We start from the raw sequence: 7918 nt of genomic DNA, 5'->3' as shown, positions 1-7918 counted from the left end.
GGACTCGGTAAAATTCACGCAATGAACGTAAAAGACATCGTATTCATGGCTGACTCAAAAAGTTAACGGCTCAGCTAAATTGTTATGGCCGCTATACGCAGGTAGATATTCACCATGGGATACAAAATGTGTGGCCGCTGGCCGCGTTAGGCAGGTGGCCGTTATATAAAGGGTCCATAATACAGGAATTTCGTCCGGGGGATTTTTCAGTGGCCGCTATAAGCAGGTGGCCGCTATATAGAGGTGGCCGCTAAGACAGGTTTGACTGTATATAATTTATATTACCAGGTATACTCCCATTCAAAAAGTCAACATCTGACCATCTTTTACATACATTAATGTGCATAATTGTAATTGCCCGGTTTAGCACTTCTAAACATTTCATGCCACAATTCAGAGAAAAGAGAAAGAAAGAAGTCAGCAAGCAGAGCAGTTCCCATCATATAAAATGTACGCTTTTATTTAAATTCTCAGAATACACACAAAGAAAAATGACAAACGAAAAAAACAAACCAACAGTAATGTGACGCTGATGTACCTTGTGGAATAAAACGATTTTCTCATACACTGAATGTAGCTCAATCACTTGACAAAATAAACCTTGACATTGATGAGACACCTGAATAACAGATTTACCCTTCTGAATATGAAGTATTTTTTCTTGAAAACATTTGATTTGAAATAAAAAGCCCTACGCTACCCCCAGCCGGTGCTACGTTAAGTAATGCTTGCTGCACAGCACACACAAACATTTGTTTATACTTTAAACAAGATGAAAACAGGGGGAAATTTTACCATATTAAAAACAAGACATAATACACTAATGCAATAAGCAGTGAATCTAAGGTGTGAGTGCAAGTTTTGATTGGTATATGGAGGAAACACTTTGTTTTTATGTCTGCATGAATAAGGTAGAACTTGGCCAACAAATCACTCAAGGTTGATCTGTTCATTTGCCACGAGTGGTGACTTCAAGCAACTCAAGTTGCTACCACACACTCGTAGTTTGCCTGTGTTGCCACAATAAGAAAATGTTGACATATCTACATAAACTTGAGGCAAGTTAGTTTATGCAAGGAGTTATTGTATTACGCCTCGGTCTATCTTGACAATTTAGTCTTGATGAAATGCTCCTTCCTCACATACTAAAACCTGCCAAGTTTCCAAGCAGTGAATTTGCAGACTGAATGAAAGGAAACACATGTTCAAGGGAAACTTCCTGTGATATATTTTCATCTATGACAGAGGCCATTCATCTATAGCAGCAAGCACAAACCTTTTGTAGCTGACTTTGTGCTTTTTGTCAAAAATCTACATTTTGTCATACACATAAAATGTCTGATTTCTTATTTTGCTTGTGCAGGTAATGAGTGCTTTGCAGTGTGCTAGGCCTACCCAGTATTAAAGATTGAATCACTTTTTTGTTGTTGTCTGTAGTCACATGTGTTGTTGCACAATAGACCGCCAAAACTTGACAATGTACATTCAAACGCTTGACTTAAAGTGAGGTAACATCAAATATAACTGCCTAAGAGAAAAAAAAAAGTGATGAAGAGTTGGGTCACGTGTGTGATCATAAGGAGTGCAATTCTTGCAACAGGAAGTCAAAAATAAATTCATGAAATTCTAATTATAATGATCTTTGTTCATAATTCATACATTTAATTCTTCCTGTGGTAATGTTATGAAAGCATCGGTGACATGTGACTTGACAGAAAAATCCACCTGTCTGGAGGAGTCTTTTATCATTTTGTGACATTTACAGCTCTCCGTCATAGGAGGGGATTCCGTGAAGCCAGACGTAGTGCCAGCGGAACATATCCCTGATGACAAGATACAGCTAGACTGATCTTTCGCTCAAACATGTGACCTGCTTTCACAAAGACCGGCACCTCATGCCTCCTTTTGAAGTCCTGGTTATAAATCTTCTCTAAATTTCTGAAAAATTATTTTTCTTTTTCGCCTTTTTTTTAAAATTACAATGCAGCAAAAATCAGTTGCATTTATTCGAGATGACAAAAAATACATTGTAGCTCCAGTGCAATGCAAAGCAAAGCATGCAACAAAAATAAATGTTTTGTCAAGTTCAACATTTACATACAGAAACCTTGGTGCTACATGTATATGACGAGTGAAATTGTAAAGAAGCGCAGGGTAAGTAGAACCTAAGCAAAAACTTCTATTCCGTGTAGATCTCCGCTTTTCAAACACATCAGCCAAAATTGATCTCGAGACACGCGTAATGCTGAACTGTTTAACGGTGGAAACAAAATACTACACAGACAAAAACAACTCCTAGTTTACAGCACTGAAGATATACACTTGACCCATGAAAAAAAAAAAATCAGTATACAATGTATAATTAACTTTCAGTGCATAGAATCAAAGAAAAAAAAAATCTTGGTCACTTTAAAAGACAATAATGGAGTACAGCACTTCCCAAACTTGAGGTGATTCATTTGGCAATTTCACACAAAGTTACTAAATTAGCCATACTCTTTTAGCTCTTGAAATTCCCTTTTTAACCTATCCCAAAAAGATGAGTAAATTCTCTTTGCTATGTGTAATGAAGGACAGCCATCTTCACATTTCAGAAGCAAAATTTTCAGAAAAACAAAAATTGAGAAATGCAATGAAATTTATTAATGAAGATCTTTGAAGCAGGATGTCGTCATACCAAAAGAAGTTTGGAGGGCTAATGATCCTGAGACAATGGATTTTGGTAGCTTCATTATGTGAACGCAATTAATGTCGCACTTTGGGACTTCAATTTCAGGGCAGTTTTCGGTTGCCTAGAATCACTTCTACTCCATTTGATATACTGTAAAAGTGGAAATTTTCATGCATTTCGTGCAACGAGAAACTAGCGCGAAAACAAAAGCACGCAAATATTTTTGCTTGCCATACGTTCCAGTAGTTGATGTCTTGATTCCGCGGAATTAAAAACACGTGAAACTCTTCTTAGCCGGCCAAGCGCGAAAAATTAGTCGCGTGAAAATATTCACTTTTACAGTAATATGATCTTACAAAGGCAACAAACAGATGCTAGTGTGAGGCGGCGTGTTGGTCATTTCGTATCGCTGCCTTCACACACATCACTTTCTTCTCTATGACTTGGGAGTCTGAAAATACACCTACACTTGACTTACAGTGGAATGATGTGTTTCATTTTTTGTCGTTGAGTCCATTTTCTTTCACGAGAAAGCACTCTTGTAGTGGACACCATGAAGTGCCTATGTCTGTGTATAAGCATAGGTGGCAATGACCATTAGGCTCTCGGGTGGAGTCAACCATTTTATGGGGGATGAGAGATTACTCCTACCGTGGCTCTTTTCTGCATTCACCCGAATACAAGTGCATGAGAAATTCTAAAGCATACATCCACACCTCGCAAATACCTTAAAATAAAAACACCTTAAGAAACAAACAAACAAACAAAACACTGAATAAACATGAGTAAATTGTCTCATCGAAGTCAAGAACACATTTAACACAAAGTAATACTGTTGTCTAGATTTGGTGCAAAATATCGCAGTTTTATAAAACAACGGAAGTGAAGCATACAACAAGAATTTCCAGATAAAAAACATAAGCAATTGAGACAGATAAAACATATCAAGAGATGGTACCTCTACACCTTGTACACCTTGTAATGATGTAAAATGACCATGAAGTTTGAATCCTCATCGAACCGTGCACAGCATCAATTCATCCAAGAGGCTGGGGAAGGGGGAGTACGGTACATTGTATACTCGTGTACATATTTTCACTATCAGTCAAAATGCCTCCCAAATATTGGCCTACCCTTCTTGTGAAATAGTCTTGAATATGCCTACTTATCAGAGAAGGATTAGCTATCTTCTAGGGACATTAATGGGCCACGGCTATGATGTCACTAAAGTTTGATAATGGCTGCCAAAGATTCACAAATTATGAGCCGTCTACTGGGATGGAAAAAAAAAATGGGAAAGAGGGTTAAGTATATAGAAAACAAAAATCAAAGTTGGGATGGGTTTATTTAAATTCTATTTACAATCATATTGCAGTCAAAAACATTTTCAGTCAAAACAGTATCTGTACAGATCTCATATACATTTCAGTTCTGGAATCAGATATCCTTTTAAAAAATACCACAAGGCTCTTTGAGCAAGACTATCAATACCTAACATCAACAATACACCATCAAGTAGTTTCACTCCCACCTAAAATCTACTTGTCAATCAACAAATAACCTCCCCTCCCCCCTAAAAAAAAAAGAGGAAAAATAATTAAAAGAAACACAAATAAAGAACAAAACAAAACGAAGATTACCTTTACAAGAAATCTCATTCCCTGCCTACATAACTCTTTTATCATGCCCCTTTTGCAATGGGCCTGAATGTCTTTCAACAAAATTCTAAATTCTAATTTGTAAATAGAATCAGTTTGAAGCAAACAATGACCCCTGAACCCACTCCCCCCTCCAAGAATCAACAAGTGACATTTATTCTGACTCATCATCTTCCAACAACAAACAAAAACCTCCCAACTACAATGTGCTATACTCTGGATTGCAGAAAAAATGGTCAACTATTCACGCTGTGTTCCACTATTCAAACTATTTTTCTTTTCCGCCACAAGAGCCATCTTGTCTTGTTCCAATCCCTGAATGTTGCAAAACAATGGATACTTGTGTCCCAAAACAAAATTGACTCTATATAAAGGTACAAGATTACTCAGAACAGCCTCGAAAATTTTTCAAGCAAGAGCCAAAAAATTTGAACACTTATCCTGTTATATAACAATCTACATTTTGTACATTGTGCCCATTCCAAAGAGGTAAATATATATCATAAAGCACAGCATTTTGGAGTAACTTGTCGGTGGTTTCCGGCTCGCAGTAAAAATTATCTTTGTAAGAATGAGCGTAAAAATTACATGTAGTAGTACAGCGTATTTGTAATGGTGAATTTGCTTTACTCACAATGTCCCTGTCATTTATACCAACATTAAAAAAAAGAGAAGTTATGAACACTCATTCTGACTTCAAAGTACACTGAAAACAAACAAGCAAAATCTCTGTTGCAAAGGGTTGTGGGTGTAAAGCGCTTCACTTACAATTATCAAGTACAGTACTGCAAAAGCACTATGTAAGGCAGACAAAATCATTGTAATCATCATTTCAATCAATTACGAAAAAAGTGTTGGGCGGAGATACTGACTTACTGGGGAACACGCAAGAATGCATACAGGGGAACCTCTTTATGATGACAACCTAAAAACCATGACAATTTGAATTACCTTCTTCATGTGGTTTCTCATGACATCAGGGTGCAAATGCAAAAAACAAACCGTATAATACAAAGAGTTGGGACTTGCACAATCACCTTGTTGTAAGAGGGTTTTGTTACACTGTAAAACATGATATATTCGCTGCATGAAAATTTCACAAATTGGAGCTGACGGCCTTTCTGGCTGCATGAAATTTTCGCGAATTGCCACTGGCATTCAATGCATATTGTGAAGGCAAGAACTTTCAAGTGCATTTTAATTTTGCGAATGTCTGCGCTCGCGAAATTCGCGAAATCAAAATGCAAATGAACATTCCTCGTTTTACAGTATCCGACCTCGCTATATCAAGGTTCCACTGTAAAAGCAAGGAGTATGGTTTTAACATCCCACTCTCTTGTAGGGGACAGACTATGGTAAAAGTGGAAACTTTTGCATTGTTTGAAATTTCTGCACATTTTGTACAACCAGAAACTAGCACAAAATAAAAGCATGCGCATATTTTTGCTTGCTATAATAATTATGTTCTATTAGACATTGTCTTGATTCTGTGGAATTAAAAAACATGCGAGCGTGAAAAATTACTCACATGAAAATATCCACTTTAATAGTAGGTTTCCGGTTGTTTTGGTCCTTCTATTCATGTCTAAACTTGTCAACAAAAGGAAAGATCCGCTAAGACTGTTTCCTCCTTGTAAAAGTAAGCTACACTGTACCAGTAATAACTATTTTGCCTCAAACACAATTCTTGCTGAACCTCAATTACATTTCTTTTTTCTCCCCACAGAAGAAACAAAACACTCAATCAAGTAAAACCCTGCAATTACTGAAATATCTATGTCATTTCCAAAATATTAAATCACATGTCAAATTGGAGACGACTCAACTTTCAATTTACATTACATATTTTGCTACTTCCAAGATACAGTTATCCCCTATTGGGTTACTACATGACATACCCGATGTCTGTCAAAAAAAAAAGTGGGTGACATACATCGTACGGTCAACTCCACGCAAGTTAATCTTGACGAGAATGAGGAAAACGATTCGACTTGGGCAACATTTGACTTCTGTTTGTACAAAGGCTTATCAAACGTGAGGCTATGAATGTAAATTACAATGTATGACTTTTCATTTTCATCAACTAAGCTGATTACAGTGGACTCCCGTTATAACAGAGTCCTCAGCACTTTTCGTTTGTTATATCGAAATTTGTTCTAAGCGAACAAATAAACAATAAATAACTGAGCGGATAATGTTGCGGCCTGAATTTTTACTTCGTTGTAACCGGAATTTTGTTATACGTAGCAGTGTTCATTATAACGGGAGTGCACTGTATTCGACATTTGCATTGATGTGGAGTTGACTGTATATCTCGTGCTATTCAATTTCAAAACACTGCTACTTTCCCTTCCACCACTTTCTCCCTCAAAATCTCCTGGATCATCTTTTACGGTGTCTCCATCAAACAAAATTTATGGCAAAATTGGAGAAAATCTGGCGACAAATATCACAGGCTTTCGCAAAAATGTTTATCTTATCGCTACAAACACATCACGTTATAACTAAGGGAATAAAGTTGAATGCAAGCGCATGGTGTGGAATGTACAGATGGGTTTAATCGCTTCTCAGGCCTCAAAGACTGAAAGAGGCGCTGCAAGTTTCACAAATATAATTCATAAAATGGTGCAGAACTGTACATGTACACTTTAAAATAAAACAACTTCCAATAAAAGTATGACAAACATGAAAATCTATTTCTTTCTTCTGAACTTTCATTTAGTGAGGAGGTATCTGTAACATGCAAATCTCAGCTGTCAGACTTATAGAAAACTCTATTTTCCGTACAAGTGAGCAAAATCTCACTAGACTCGCCAAACAGAAATGATCGATGGTTTCTTTCAATTGAATTTCTGCAAAAGTTTTTGATGTCACAACTTAGAAATAGAATCCATTTTTGGGTGAAAAATCCTTCATTTGGATTATCTACACTGAGTACAAAATAATAAGTTCTTTCATGCAAGAGTTTCGATCTTATGGTGAAAAACCAATCTAAAAGTCATGCATCCTCTTCATTCAGACAGCAGTATACTACAACGTTTAGAGATTTGTGTCAAGTGCTCCCTCTACAGGCCAAAACTTGTTCATGTACACAAATTTGCTGCCGCATCAGACATCAGATACACCATTAGTCGCTTGCTCTCTTTTGATGGCTGGGACCAACATTGTCAAGGCGCCCCCTAATTTTCTTGCTCTTGGATGAACCAGTGCAGTGACACTTGGACATGAAGTTTTAAGCTAGAGCCTATTTTTCATTTTATTTATTTCTTTTTCTGGTGTCAAGGAAGCAGACTTGGAGCTGGGATTTCTTGTCCATTATTTCATGAGAATGCACATTCACTGCAGGAGGAATTTCTCCGTTAGCTGTCAGAGTTTGTCTCAAAATAGGTCGGTTTTTTTAACAGAGGAAATCATTTACTCAAGAACAACAACAGCATACTGTATGAGCTGAAATTTTTGCGTACAGATATTTTCGCGAATTGCTACTTGGAGGACATTTTCGCATGTTGTTAATTTCGCGTGTTGTTAATTTCGCGGTTGCGAGGGTCTAACTGAACTTAGTTATTCGTGCGTTGTTATTTTCGCGTTT

This window comes from Diadema antillarum, unplaced genomic scaffold (assembly GCF_040938485.1).
Source record: "Diadema antillarum isolate AM-2024a unplaced genomic scaffold, OU_Dant_1.0 seq00000799_RagTag, whole genome shotgun sequence".
Lineage (NCBI taxonomy): Eukaryota > Metazoa > Echinodermata > Echinoidea > Diadematoida > Diadematidae > Diadema > Diadema antillarum.
This window is presented reverse-complemented; position numbering follows the sequence as displayed.